Below are 14,503 nucleotides of genomic sequence, written 5' to 3' on the forward strand. Positions count from 1 at the left end.
CCGCCTGTCCAGAGACTTCTGCCCGCTCACCTGGGAGCGCTCATCTGCCGCCTGTCAGTTGGTCTTCCTGGAGGCTCCGCCGTCACATGCTGTGACCACCCGTTCATCCAGAGACTCTCGCCTGCTCACCTGGGAGCTCACGTCTATCATCAGCCACCACAGGTCGTACCAACCCTTTACCTAGAGACTGCCCCGGTCACTTGCCGTGACCATCTGCCCGTTCATCCAGAGACTGCCCCGGTCACTTGCCGTGACCATCTGCCCGTTCATCCAGAGACTGCCCCGGTCACTTGCCGTGACCATCTGCCCGTTCATCCAGAGACTGCCCCGGTCACTTGCTGTGACCATCTGCCCGTTCATTCAGAGACTGCCCCGGTCACTTGCCGTGACCATCAGCCCGTTCATCCAGAGACTGCCCCGGTCACTTGCCGTGACCTCCAGCATGTTCACTCAGAGACTGTCCCGGTCACCTGCTGTGACCTCCTGCCCGTCTTCCCTGGTCGCCACCCGCTCCCTTACAAGGACTGCCCCCTTGTATAGTAGCTCAGAGGTTCCGCCTCCCAGACCCGTTACAGTTTGCTCGGGCCATGGAACCCGGTGGCACCCAAGCTCCCTCGCTCTCGGACCTGTGTCATGAACTGTCCCGTCAAAGGTCCCAACAGGAGTCCATCCTGGGTCACCTGCGGAATGTCAATACTCGCCTGGACACTCTGACTGCTCCACCAGCAACCTCCGCCAGTGCCATGTCTCGCAATCCGGCAGCTCCACTGCCCACTAATACCATGGTATCCTACCCCGAACCCCGGCTTTCTGCACCTCCTCGCTTCGGAGGCGACTCCGCCCAGGCTCAGGGCTTCATAAATCAGTGCACCCTGCACTTTGAACTATTGTCCCACCAGTTTAACTCCGACCGGGCCAAAATTGAATTCATCATGTCCCATCTCACCGGGGAGGCCCTGGCCTGGCTAAATCCTCTATGGGAGAGAGGAGACCCCCTGGTGTCCAACTTGCCTGCTTTTCTCACGGCTTTCCAGAAAGTCTTCGACGAACCCGGACGGAAGACCTCATCCGCATCATCACTGCTACGCCTCCGTCAGGGAAGTCTCACCGTGGGCCAATATGCCATACGGTTCCATACCCTTGCCTCGAAGCTGGCCTGGGATAATGATGCTCTGGTATCCGTCTTCTGGGAGGGTCTGTCCGGCCGTATTAAAGATGAACTTGCCGGTCGGGACATTCCTACCACTCTCGATGACCTAATAACTCTTGCCACCCGGATTGACCTATGTTTCCAGGAGCGTGCCAAAGAGGTCACCCGTGAGAGGAGGTTACCACATCTAGCTCCTACTTTTCAGAAACCCGTCACTCCCTCCGTCTCTACCCAGGTACACTCTCCTGAGTCTATGCAGGTCGACCAGACCAAGATGGTCAAAACCCGTCAGGACTTACGCCGTGCCGAGGGGAGCTGCTTCTACTGTGGCAGTAAGGAGCACCGGATCCTTGCCTGCCCGGAGAGGTCGGGAAACGCCTGTGTCTAGGTTCGCTCAGAGAGGTCGACCTAGACAAGAATAAATCCTCTCCATCTCTGCTGCTGTCAGTCTCAATCGTCTGCGGGGAGAACCGTTATTTCGAACTAGCCCAACTTGACTCTGGAGCAGCCGGGAATCTTATTTCACAGTCCCTGGTAGAGAAATACCGCATCCCCACCAAACCTCTGGCTGTACCGTTGTCTGTTGCTGCCGTGGATGGGGGCCTCTTACCACGCCCCATCCAACTCATCACCGAATCCATTACTCTGCAGGTGGGAATGCTGCATTCTGAGAGTATCTCCTTTCATGTTCTGCCTGGACTCTCTCACGCCCTCTTGCTAGGCCTACCTTGGCTCCAGAGACATGCACCCGTGCTTGACTGGCAGACCGGAGAAGTCCTTCGCTGGGGACAGGACTGCCATAAGACCTGTCTGGTTCCCGTCCATCCCGTCCGTCCTTCTCCTACCCCAGCTAATCTACCTGGACTTCCGATTCCTTATTGGTCTTATGCTGATGTCTTTAATAAAAAGGAAGCAGAGACACTACCTCCTCATAGACCATACGACTGCCCTATCGACCTGTTACCTGGTACTACTCCTCCCCATGGGCGTATTTATCCTTTATCCGCTGCTGAGACCCGGTCGATGTCCGAATATATTGAGGAGAATCTGGCCAGGGGATTCATCTGGAAATCTACCTCCCCGGCGGGAGCAGGCATCTTTTTCGTCAAAAAGAAGGATGGCTCTCTCCGTCCCTGTATAGACTATAGAGGCCTTAACCAGATCACGGTGAAGAATAAGTACCCCCTTCCGCTCATTCCGGAGTTATTTGATCGTCTGAGGGGGGCTAAAATCTTCACCAAACTGGACCTCCGTGGGGCGTACAACCTGGTTCGTATCCGTCAGGGGGATGAATGGAAGACGGCATTCAACACCCGGGACGGCCACTATGAATATCTGGTAATGCCCTTTGGTCTCTGTAACGCTCCTGCCGTCTTTCAACAGTTGGTCAATGACATCTTCCGGGACCTTCTCTACTCCTGCGTAGTGGTGTACCTGGACGATATCTTGGTCTTCTCTCCGGATCTCCAGACTCACCGGAGAGACGTTCGTCAGGTCCTGCTCAGGCTCAGGCAGAATCACCTCTTCGCTAAATACGAGAAGTGCCTCTTTGAGCAGACCTCGCTTCCGTTTTTGGGCTACATTATTTCTCAGACCGGCCTACGAATGGATCCAGAGAAACTGTCTGCCATCGAGAAATGGCCTCGACCGGAGGGGTTGAAGGCCATTCAGCGATTCCTGGGCTTCGCCAACTACTACCGCCTCTTCATACCACACTTCTCTTCCCGGACTGCCCCAATTTCCGTGCTCACCCGTAAGGGTACTAATCCCAAAGAGTGGCCGCCCGAAGCAGAGGAGGCCTTTCTTTCCCTAAAACAGGCCTTCTCTTCCGCCCCGGTGCTGCATCGCCCGGACGGCAACAAGCAGTTCTTCCTGGAAGTTGACGCCTCCTCCTCTGGAGCCGGAGCGGTACTTACTCAAAAATCATCTTCCGGGAAAATGGTAACTTGTGGCTTCTTCTCCAAACTCTTCTCCTCTTCTGAGCGCAACTATTCCATAGGAGACCGAGAGTTATTGGTCATCAAACTGGCATTGGAGGAGTGGCGTTACCTACTCGAGGGGGCTCTTCACCCGGTAATAATTTACACTGACCACAAGAACTTGGCTTACCTCCAGCATGCCCAGAGACTTAACCCGCGCCAAGCCCGGTGGTCCTTGTTTTTTGCTCGCTTTGATTTTGTTCTTCATTTTCGCCCGGCTGACAAAAACGTCAAAACAGATGCCTTGTCCCGATCCTTTCTGGTGTCCGATCTCGAGGAAGAACCTAAACATATCATCGATCCCGCCAGAGTAATGCAGGTGGCTCCCGTGAGTCTAAATCGTCTCCCTCCCGGTAAGACGTTCGTATCAGTACCTGATCGGGAGAAGATCCTACACTGGGGTCACTCGTCTAAACTAGCTGGCCACGCCGGTCAGAAAAAGACCCTCCAGCTTATTGCCCGGCACTACTGGTGGCCTACCCTGCACAAGGACGTAATAGACTTTGTTTCTGCCTGTGTGTCCTGCGCCCGCAACAAAGTCCCGAGACACCTGCCAGCCGGTCGCCTTCTTCCGCTTCCTGTGCCTGCTGGCCCCTGGCAGCATATTGCTATGGACTTCATAACTGATCTCCCCGTCTCTGCCGGTTGTTCGGTCATTTGGGTGGTCGCTGACCGCTTTTCCAAGATGGCTCACTTTATTCCCCTGCCTGGTCTCCCGTCTGCACCCGAGCTGGCTAAAGACTTTATCCGCCACATCTTCCGTCTTCATGGCCTGCCCCTCCACATCGTGTCGGATGGTGGGGTACAGTTCACCTCACGTTTCTGGAGAGCCACTTGTAAACTGCTAGACGTCACCCTGGACTTCTCTTCCCCTTACCACCCACAGTCCAATGGTCAAGTGGAGCGGATCAATCAGAACCTGACCAGTTACCTCCGGCACTTCGTTAATGCCCATCATTCTGACTGGGTGGATCTCCTACCTTGGGCCGAGTTCTCCTATAACAATCACGAGAGCGAATCCTCCTCCAAATCCCCGTTTTTTGTAGTCTTCGGTCAGCATCCTCGGATTCCTTTTCCTGTCTCCACCTCTGTGGACAACCCGGCTGCGGAATCTCTCGTTAGCAAATTTTCCTCCATTTGGGAGAGTACCCGATCCGCACTCCTTCAGTCGTCCGAACGGATGAAAAGACACGCTGACAAAAAACGCCTGGATCCTCCACAATTTCGTCCTGGAGATAAAGTCTGGCTCTCATCTAAATATGTCCGACTCAAGATACCTTCTTACAAGTTAGGGCCTCGGTTCATCGGTCCTCTGGAGGTCATCAGTCAGATCAACCCAGTGGCCTATAAATTAAAACTCCCGGCCAACTTACGGATCCCTAACTCCTTGGATGTATCTCTCCTCAAACCTGTGGTACTTAACTCTTTTTCCAAGTCTACAGGTACGCCTCCTGCTCCGGTTTCTGCTGAGGACGAGTTTGAGGTAGAGAACATTCTTGCCACCAAAAGGGTAAGAGGAAAGACCTTTTTTCTAGTAGATTGGAGGGGGTTTGGTCCTGAGGAGAGAACGTGGGAGCCCCGGGAGAACATCCATGCCCCCCTTATCCTAGCTAAATTTCTGTCTGGCCTAAAAAAGGGGGGGCCTAAAGTGGGGGGTACTGTAGTGCCGGCGTCCTTGCCCTCTGCTAGGCAGGGACGCTGTTCCCCTCACCTCTCTGCTCCGTGCCCGGCGTCCTCCTCCCGCTCTGCTGGCAGCGCGCGCTCCTTCCCGGCCACTGTGCTTAGGGCGCGCGCCCGCGCTCTCCCTCCCTCTTAAAGGGGCCGCGCGCGCCGTCCTAAGGAGTCCCCGGCCAATGGCCGGAGGACTTCACCATATATAAGGCACCTCCTCCAAAATGGAGGTGCCCGAGCAATGTTGTTGCACTGTTCACTACTCTGCTTCAGCCCTCAGGTCCCGTTGCCAGTTACCTGCCAGTTACCTGCCAGATTCCTGCCTGATTATCTGCTACCTGCCTGCTAGTCTGAGGTCCGACGGTCTGCCTTACTACTCCTGTCAGTCTGTCTAAGGACCAGCCTGCCCGCTCACCTGGGAGCGCACATCAGCCACCTGCCTGCTTGCCTGAGGTCCGACGGTCTGCCTTCTAACTCCTGTCAGTCTGTCTATGGACCAGCTTGCCCGCTCACCTGGGAGCACACACCAGCTACCTGCCTGCTAGTCTACCTGGAGGCTCCGCCGTCACGTGCTGTGACCACCTGCCTGTCCAGTGACTCCTGCTCGCTCACCTGGGAGCGCTCATCTGCTGCCTGTCTGCTAGCCTACCTGGAGGCTCTGCCGTCACGTGCTGTGACCACCCGCCTGTCCAGAGACTTCTGCCCGCTCACCTGGGAGCGCTCATCTGCCGCCTGTCAGTTGGTCTTCCTGGAGGCTCCGCCGTCACATGCTGTGACCACCCGTTCATCCAGAGACTCTCGCCTGCTCACCTGGGAGCTCACGTCTATCATCAGCCGCCACAGGTCGTACCAACCCTTTACCTAGAGACTGCCCCGGTCACTTGCCGTGACCATCTGCCCGTTCATCCAGAGACTGCCCCGGTCACTTGCCGTGACCATCTGCCCGTTCATCCAGAGACTGCCCCGGTCACTTGCCGCGACCATCTGCCCGTTCATTCAGAGACTGCCCCGATCACTTGCCGTGACCATCAGCCCGTTCATCCAGAGACTGCCCCGGTCACTTGCCGTGACCTCCAGCCTGTTCACTCAGAGACTGTCCCGGTCACCTGCTGTGACCTCCTGCCCGTCTTCCCTGGTCGCCACCCGCTCCCTTACAAGGACTGCCCCCTTGTATAGTAGCTCAGAGGTTCCGCCTCCCAGACCCATTACAAGACGGACATACAGAAACCTGACATGGGAGGAGACATGACTGACATACGAGAAACCGACATACTAGGTGATGTGGGAGGAGACGTGAGTGACGTAGGAGGAACGGACGTACAAGAGCCACTAAAAATATCAGAGAATTCTGGAATTACCCAGGCTCAACTCCAAATTAAAATGAGGAAAAATTTGCTGAAATTATACAAAATCATGCCAAAATATGATGTCAAAATCCATGCCTGTAGAAATTCAGAGACATTTGAGAGCTTCTCTGATAAGTTTGATTTATCCAATGAGGAGAGGAATCAATTATTTAAAATATGGATTCCTGTGACATTGTCCAGACGTTTACATTTAATGCCCTGTGAAAATGACTCTCCTAATGGATGGGAAAATGATTCGGACAGATTAAGATATTTGATTTATTGTGTCACAAAGGATTTTCCCAACATAGAAGATCTGCAGAAACTAAGGATTGGTAGGAAGGAATGTACATATACATTCATGTCCATATTTGAACGGTTGTACAAAGCTCTCATCAAAAATGGAAAAGTACAACATATGATAACAATTTTTGTACAAAAATTCAAATTTCTAAATTCAGTTTCCCAAGTTATGGCATCACAAAAAAATTCATTATTTGAATGTGCGCAGATGCTGGATTTTGTTAGAAAACATGAGAATCGTGAAAAGAAAATAAATCAAGCTAAATTTATAAAACCAGGAAAGGTAAAATCTTATCAAAAGCCAATATCAAACTCTCCTAGACTGAGTCATCCCCATAGTGAACTCTATCAAATACGCAGAAGATTTCATATATGTTATAAGCCATATCAGCCAGTGCAAAGATCCATCTCTCCACAGAATGAGTTAATTCTCAGTCAGAACTGTGATTCTCTAAAAAGGAAAATGGCTGAAACTGATGGACAGAGACAGGTGAGACGACCAACTCACAGTGATGTCATGGAATGTGGACAGAAGAACAGGCAGTTCTCTGAGGTTTTGAAGGATAGAAAAATGTCTTTCCTAAATAGGGCGTTCCTGGAGATATTTGAGAGAGACAGAAGATTTGGTTTAGGGAGTGGCTAAGGAAAAACTGTAATTATAATGTTGTATCAAAATGTAATACAATGTCTCAATATTTATTTATAATCTTATACAGTAAAATTGTAGTTACATAGTTTCTAATAGTTCATATATATATATATATATATATACACTTGTCTAAGTAGAGATTGCGTATAATTGTATTTATATATACGTTTATAACATATATATATACAGTACAGACCAAAAGTTTGGACACATCTTCTCATTTAAAGATTTTTCTGTATTTTCTTGACTATGAAAATTGTACATTCACACTGAAGGCATCAAAACTATGAATTACCACATGTGGAATTATATACTTAACAAAAAAGTGTGAAACAACTGAAAATATGTCTTATATTCTAGGTTCTTCAAAGTAGCCACCTTTTGCTTTGATGACTGCTTTGCACACTCTTGGCATTCTCTTGATGAGCTTCAAGAGGTAGTCACCAGAAATGGTCTTCCAACAATCTTGAAGGAGTTCCCAGAGATGCTTAGCACTTGTTGGCCCTTTTGCCTTCACTCTGCGGTCCAGCTCACCCCAAACCATCTCGATTGGGTTCAGGTCTGGTGACTGTGGAGGCAAGGTCATCTGGCGTAGCCCCCCATCACTCTCCTTCTTGGTCAAATAGCCCTTACACAGCCTGGAGGTGTGTTTGGGGTCATTGTCCTGTTGAAAAATAAATGATGGTCCAACTAAACGCAAACCGGATGGAATAGCATGCCGCTGCAAGATGCTGTGGTAGCCATGCTGGTTCAGTATGCCTTCAATTTTGAATAAATCCCCAACGGTGTCACCAGCAAAGCCCCCCACACCATCACACCTCCTCCTCCATGCTTCATGGTGGGAACCAGGCATGTAGCGTCCATCCGTTCACCTTTTCTGCATCGCACAAAGACACGGTGGTTGGAACCAAAGATCTCAAATTTGGACTCATCAGACCAAAGCACAGATTTCCACTGGTCTAATGTCCATTCCTTGTGTTCTTTAGCCCAAACAAGTCTCTTCTGCTTGTTGCCTGTCCTTAGCAGTGGTTTCCTAGCAGCTATTTTACCATGAAGGCCTGCTGCACAAAGTCTCCTCTCAACAGTTGTTGTAGAGATGTGTCTGCTGCTAGAACTCTGTGTGGCATTGACCTGGTCTCTAATCTGAGCTGCTGTTAACCTGCGATTTCTGAGGCTGGTGACTCGGATAAACTTATCCTCAGAAGCAGAGGTGACTCTTGGTCTTCCTTTCCTGGGGCTGTCCTCATGTGAGCCAGTTTCTTTGTAGCGCTTGATGGTTTTTGCAACTGCACTTGGGGACACATTCAAAGTTTTCCCAATTTTTCGCACTGACTGACCTTCATTTCTTAAAGTAATGATGGCCACTCGTTTTTCTATACTTAGCTGCTTTTTTCTTGCCATAATACAAATTCTAACAGTCTATTCAGTAGGACTATCAGCTGTGTATCCACCAGACTTCTGCACAACAAAACTGATGGTCCCAACCCCATTTATAAGGCAAGAAATCCCACTTATTAAACCCGACAGGGCACACCTGTGAAGTGAAAACCTTTTCCGGTGACTACCTCTTGAAGCTCATCAAGAGAATGCCAAGAGTGTGCAAAGCAGTCATCAAAGCAAAAGGTGGCTACTGTGAAGAACCTAGAATATAAGACATATTTTCAGTTGTTTCACACTTTTCTGTTAAGTATATAATTCCACATGTGGTAATTCATAGTTTTGATGCCTTCAGTGTGAATGTACAATTATCATAGTCATGAAAATACAGAAAAATCTTTAAATGAGAAGATATGTCCAAACTTTTGGTCTGTACTGTATATATATATATTAATTATTAAATTAGAACTTCATATATATAAATTTAAGTAGCAATATTTTGAATTACATTAGAACCAACCAATATATGTATAAGATATTTAAATAATTCTGTTTCTGTATGAATTTGATATTTAATTTTATTTTCTTATATTTTCTTAGAGTTTTCATTCCAAAGCAGGATTTGATCAAAGAACTCTAAAATGGATTTATTTCTTTATTCACACAGGAAGTGAAAAAATTGCATGATTTCATGTGTATAACATTTTAAAATAATAACAATATATCTAGTTGAACTATAATATATATGTAATACTTATTAATTCTTTTGTGTTGCTAATATTTTCTGTGCATGAAGTGTTCGTGCAAATTAAAGTAGCTTTACAGCATGACGTGTGACAGCTGCGGCATTTGAACTTTGAGCTAATAGTATAGGATCCCATTCATTCTATTTTCAACTGATGTAACTTAAGACCGGGCAGCCAGTGAAAAAAGAATCTAAGACAAGAGTTTTTTCAAGTGTCTGAAATTCCAGTGACTTACTCTCATATTATATAATATGTACTTGGGGAATATTCAAAGAAATATAAAGATATTCAAATGATATGGCAATGCGCATTAATAAATTGGGATACAACAATTTTGGGTTAAATATATATATATATATATCTAAAACTTCATATGTGGAATGTTTGAGTTGAACAGATCTGTGAATGTCAGAGTGAAGGTGACAGATGAGTAAATCAGCAGCTGTTAAGTGTGATTGATGTGACAGAGGCCTCGTATGTTTGTATGTTTGAAAAAATAAAAATGTTTCTTTATATGAAGGTACAAAAATATATTTAATTCTGAGGAAATTATAATACATAATTAGGTATTATCTACATATATATATTTCTATATTTCTTTAAGAATTATTATTTCTTGATTTAACTAATAGTGGATAAGGGCAACCACACATCAAAATGGTTTACAAAGCAAATTTATATTTAGAATAATTTTCCACATGATAATATTCTTGAATAACTATAATATTATTTTTAATGGTTACCTAAATAGGTACACACCTCTCTTTAGTCAAATCTATGCTACTCATCGATATGAAATTTATGCACAATATTTCTAGAAGAATAATTATTTTTAATTTGGTTCTGATATATACATAAATTTTATAAAATAATATTTTTGGTATTAAGGGGGAAAATGTGTTTTTGATCCTGATTACATAATCACTTTTGATCAATACTTATTTTCCACACATTTTAATAAAGAAGAAATAATAATAAGGTACTATGGTATAATTAAGAAGGGTATTACATGCAAAGTTGCATAATTTAATATTTTTTGGTGGTACAAGGTTATGACAAATATGAAATCATCCAGTTAATGGAGATATAAGGGTATTTTTTATGGAGAATATAATTACTCTGCATTTGTCATTAAAATTTAAAGGCCTTATTTTTATTTTTATTCTTATTTTTACTCTTAATTTTATTTTTCATTTTTAAAATTTTATTCTTACTTTATACTTCTTATTTTTCTATTTTTTCATTTTTTAATTCTCATTTGATTTTATTTGAGTTCAATATCTCAATTGAGAAAACACATTAATATTTAATAAAGTAATGTCTAATACAAGAGTATTGCTTCATTAAATATATATTGCTAAGGAAAAACATGTTTACATTTTCTGAGTAAACACAACAATTCATTCATTCATTTATTCATTCATTCATTCATTCATTCATTCATACATTCATATATTTATTCATTTTGGTTCAGGAGTATACATTCTTTGATATTATTGGTTTAATAAAGATATAAAAACTTGTTTTTTCAAAATACACTGACACCTATGGGTTGGAAAAGGTAATTACACCTATGACATAAAAATGTTCTATCATATGGAGAACTTGATTGATAATGAATTATTATCTATTATTGTTTATTATTCCAAACATAATTTAATTTAATATTTTGATAATAATTAGATGGATATTACTGATTGCTATGGTACGCTGTGATATTATAGGTTAGGAAAAACTGCCAGATTTGGTATCAGATTAGGGAATGAAGACTTCAATCAAGACATCGCAATTATGAATTCTATCTTAATAAAGACTTTTAATTTTTATAAATCAAAGAGATTCTCAAAAGTTACAAGAAGAAGCAACTGATATCCGGACGTCTCAGAAGGTAACAGGTGTGAATGCTGAGTGTTATAATAGACTGTGTCCATTACATACAATACACTTCACACCACTGATCACCAGGACGGCAGAGGACGATGATCCTATATGTACTGTGTTGTGTTCAAGTTTCATCACGTTCCAGTGGTTTCTTATTAGAGATGAGCGGTGTTCGACTAGAACTGTTCGCCATTCTCAAATTCTAGCTGTTTTGGGCGTTGTTCGAGTTGTTCGACGAACCCGAACGATTTGCAAAAAATTCGGCTGTTCGAGGTTATGTTCGATAACTGTTCGTGCACCAAAAGCGTGTCCTGCATGTCTGGCGCTATTTAGAGCACCAATCATGCAGGGATTGTTTGCCACTCACTGTAATGCCACAGCCATGGTGGTTGTGGCATTAGAGTGATTACCCAAATTGATGGGAACTGTGCTCACAGTGAAACATGAAAAGCCGGCAATTCAGCAGCGGTACACCGGTACCCGACAATTTAGAACCGAAAGAATAGAGCATCACACATAGATTAGATAGATAGAAACATGTCAGTCACATATATAAGAAGTACAGTGACAGTGTTGCTTACTGTACTTGTCATTTAGTGTAAAGGATTTATAAAAAAAAATATTAGTGTTTTCATGCACCGTCTCTTTAAAAAAGCCGGCCGGCAATTCAGCAGCGGTACCCGACAATTTAGAATAAAAGGAATAGAGAATCACACATAGATTAGATAGATAGAAACATGTCAGTCACATATATAAGAAGTACAGTGACAGTGTTGATTACTGTACTTGCCATTTAGTGTAAAGGATTTATTAAAAAAAATAATAGTGTTTTCATGCACCGTCTCTTTAAAAAAGCCGGCCGGCAATTCAGCATCTGTACCCGACAATTTAGAATGGAAGCAATAGAGCATCACACATAGATTAGATAGATAGAAACATGTCAGTCACATATATATGAAGTACAGTGACAGTGTTGATTACTGTACTTGTCATTTAGTGTTAAAATAAAGGATTTATTTAAAAAAAAATTGGCGTGGGATCCCCCATAATTTTAGTCTCTAGCGGAGGTTAAGCAGATGGCTGGGGCAGATGTTTGAAGCCTGGGAAGGGGTAATACCCACGGAGCTTCCCAGGCTACTAATATCAGCCCCCAGCTGAATGCCTAGCCTTTACTAGCTATTAAAATGGGGGACCCCCCAAAAAATTGACGTGGGGTCCCCCCTATTTTAATAGCTAGCAAAGGCTAGGCAGACAGCTGGGGGCTGATATTAATAGCCCAGGAAGGGTGCCATGAATATTGGCCCCCTCCCAGGCTAGAAACACCAGCCGTCAGCCGCCCCAGAAATGGCACATCCATAGGATGCGCCAATTCTGGCACTTAGCCTCGCTCTTCCCACTGCCCTGTAGCGGTGGCAGTGGGGTAATAGGGCTGGGGTTGATGTCAGCTTATAATGCCAGCTGACATCAAGCCCAGGTTAGTAATGGAGAGGCGTCTATAAGACACCCCCATTACTAACCCCATAGTCAAAGTTAAAAAAAAACACAAACACCCAGAATAAAGTCCTTTAATTGAAATAAAGACACAATTCTTTATTGTTCTAAATTAAACCATACTTACAATCACGCCCATTCCAGCTGAAGCCAACGATCCCCTGCAATAAAAGAAAAATAATAAAGCAACATAATCCTTACCTTCCCATAGTTCCCACGACAGCTTCAGCTCTGCTACATCGAGATGACAGGCTGGACCGCAGCAGAAAGCTGCCATCCAGCCTGTCATCCTGCAGACACTGAGAAGCGCAGGCTTGCTTGCGCTGCTCAGCGTCTCTCTGTGACGGCATCCAGATGAGCCGAGTTCATGTCCAATGAACTCGGATCACCTCATGCACGTCACTGACAGCGTGGGAACATTCTCACGCTGAAGCGGTGAGTGCAGGAGAATTCTCCCACGCTGTCAGTGACGTGCATAAGGTGAGCTCATGTCCAATGAACTCAGCTCACCTCCTGCACGTCACTGACAGCGTGGGAGAATTCTCCTGCACTCAGCGCTTCAGCGTGAGAATTCTCCCACGCTGAAGCGCTGAGTGCAGGAGAATTTTCCCACGCTGTCAGTGACGTTCATAAGGTGAGCTCATGTCCAATGAACTCAGCTCACCTCCTGCACGTCACTGACAGCGTGGGAGAATTCTCCTGCACTCAGCGCTTCAGTGTGAGAATTCTCCCACGCTGAAGCGCTGAGTGCATGAGAATTTTCCCACGCTGTCAGTGACGTGCATGAGGTGAGCCGAGTTCATTGTACATTAACTCGGCTCATCTGGATGCCCTCACAGAGAGACACTGTGGAGCGCAAGCAAGCCTGCGCTTCTCAGTGTCTGCGGGATGACAGGCTGGATGGCAGCGTTCTGCTGTGGTCCAGCCTGTCATCTCGATGTAGCAGAGCTGAAGCTGTCATGGGAACCATGGAAAGGTAAGGATGATGTTGCTTTATTATTTTTCTTTTATTTCAGGAGATCGTTGGCTTCAGCTGGAATGGGCGTGATGGTAAGTATGGTTTAATTTAGAACAATAAAGAATTGTGTGTTTATTTCAATTAAAGGACTTTTTTCTGGATGTTGTGTTTTTTAAAATACTTTACTAGAAATTCATGGTGGTCATGTCTAATATTGGCGTGACCCCATGAATTTCGGGCTTAGGGCCAGCTGATAATGCCAAGCTGGCCCTAACCCCTTTATTACCCAGTGAGCCACCGCATCAGGGCCCTGGATGAGTTGGGTACAGCGCCAGAAGATGGCGCTTCTATGAACGCGCCATTTTCTGGGGTGGCTGCGGACTGCAATTTGCAGCGGGGGTGGCCCAGAAAGCTTGGGCCTCCCTGCGCTGCGGATTCCAGCCCCCAGCTGCCTAGTTGTACCTGGCTGGACACAAAAACAGGGCGAAGCCCCACGTCAATTTTCTTTAAATTATTTCATGAAATAATTAAGAAAAAAAGGGCTTCCCTATATTGTTGTGTCCGGCCAGGTACAAATAGGCAGCTGGTGGTTGGGGGCAGCCCGTTCCTGCCTGCTGCACCTGACTGGACACAAATATAGTGCGAAGCCCCACGTCAATTTTTTTTAAATTATTTCATGAATTTCCTGAAATAATTTAAAAAAATTGAAGTGGGGCTTCGCACTATATTTGTGTCCAGCCAGGTACAGCAGGCAGGAACGGGCTGCCCCCAACCACCAGCTGCCTATTTGTACCTGGCCGGACACAACAATATAGAGAAGGCCTTTTTTTCTTAATTATTTCATGAATTTCATGAAATAATTAAAAAAAATTGAAGTGGGGCTTCGCACTATATTTGTGTCCAGCCGGGTACAGCAGGCAGGAACGGGCTGCCCCCAACCACCAGCTGCCTA

The 14,503-nt window shown here is 45.6% G+C and overlaps 1 protein-coding gene across 1 annotated transcript in view; it reads right to left on the reverse strand.

The window, feature by feature from the left end:
* The window catches only part of LOC141264708 (uncharacterized), a 184,270-nt gene that overhangs the window by 100,300 nt on the left and 69,467 nt on the right, over positions 1 to 14,503 (reverse strand). The gene's annotated exons all lie outside the window — the stretch shown is intronic.

The sequence above is a fragment of the Phyllobates terribilis genome, unplaced genomic scaffold, assembly GCF_046119375.1.
Source record: "Phyllobates terribilis strain yellow unplaced genomic scaffold, ASM4611937v1 Scaffold_4__5_contigs__length_816908805, whole genome shotgun sequence".
NCBI classification, from domain to species: domain Eukaryota; kingdom Metazoa; phylum Chordata; class Amphibia; order Anura; family Dendrobatidae; genus Phyllobates; species Phyllobates terribilis.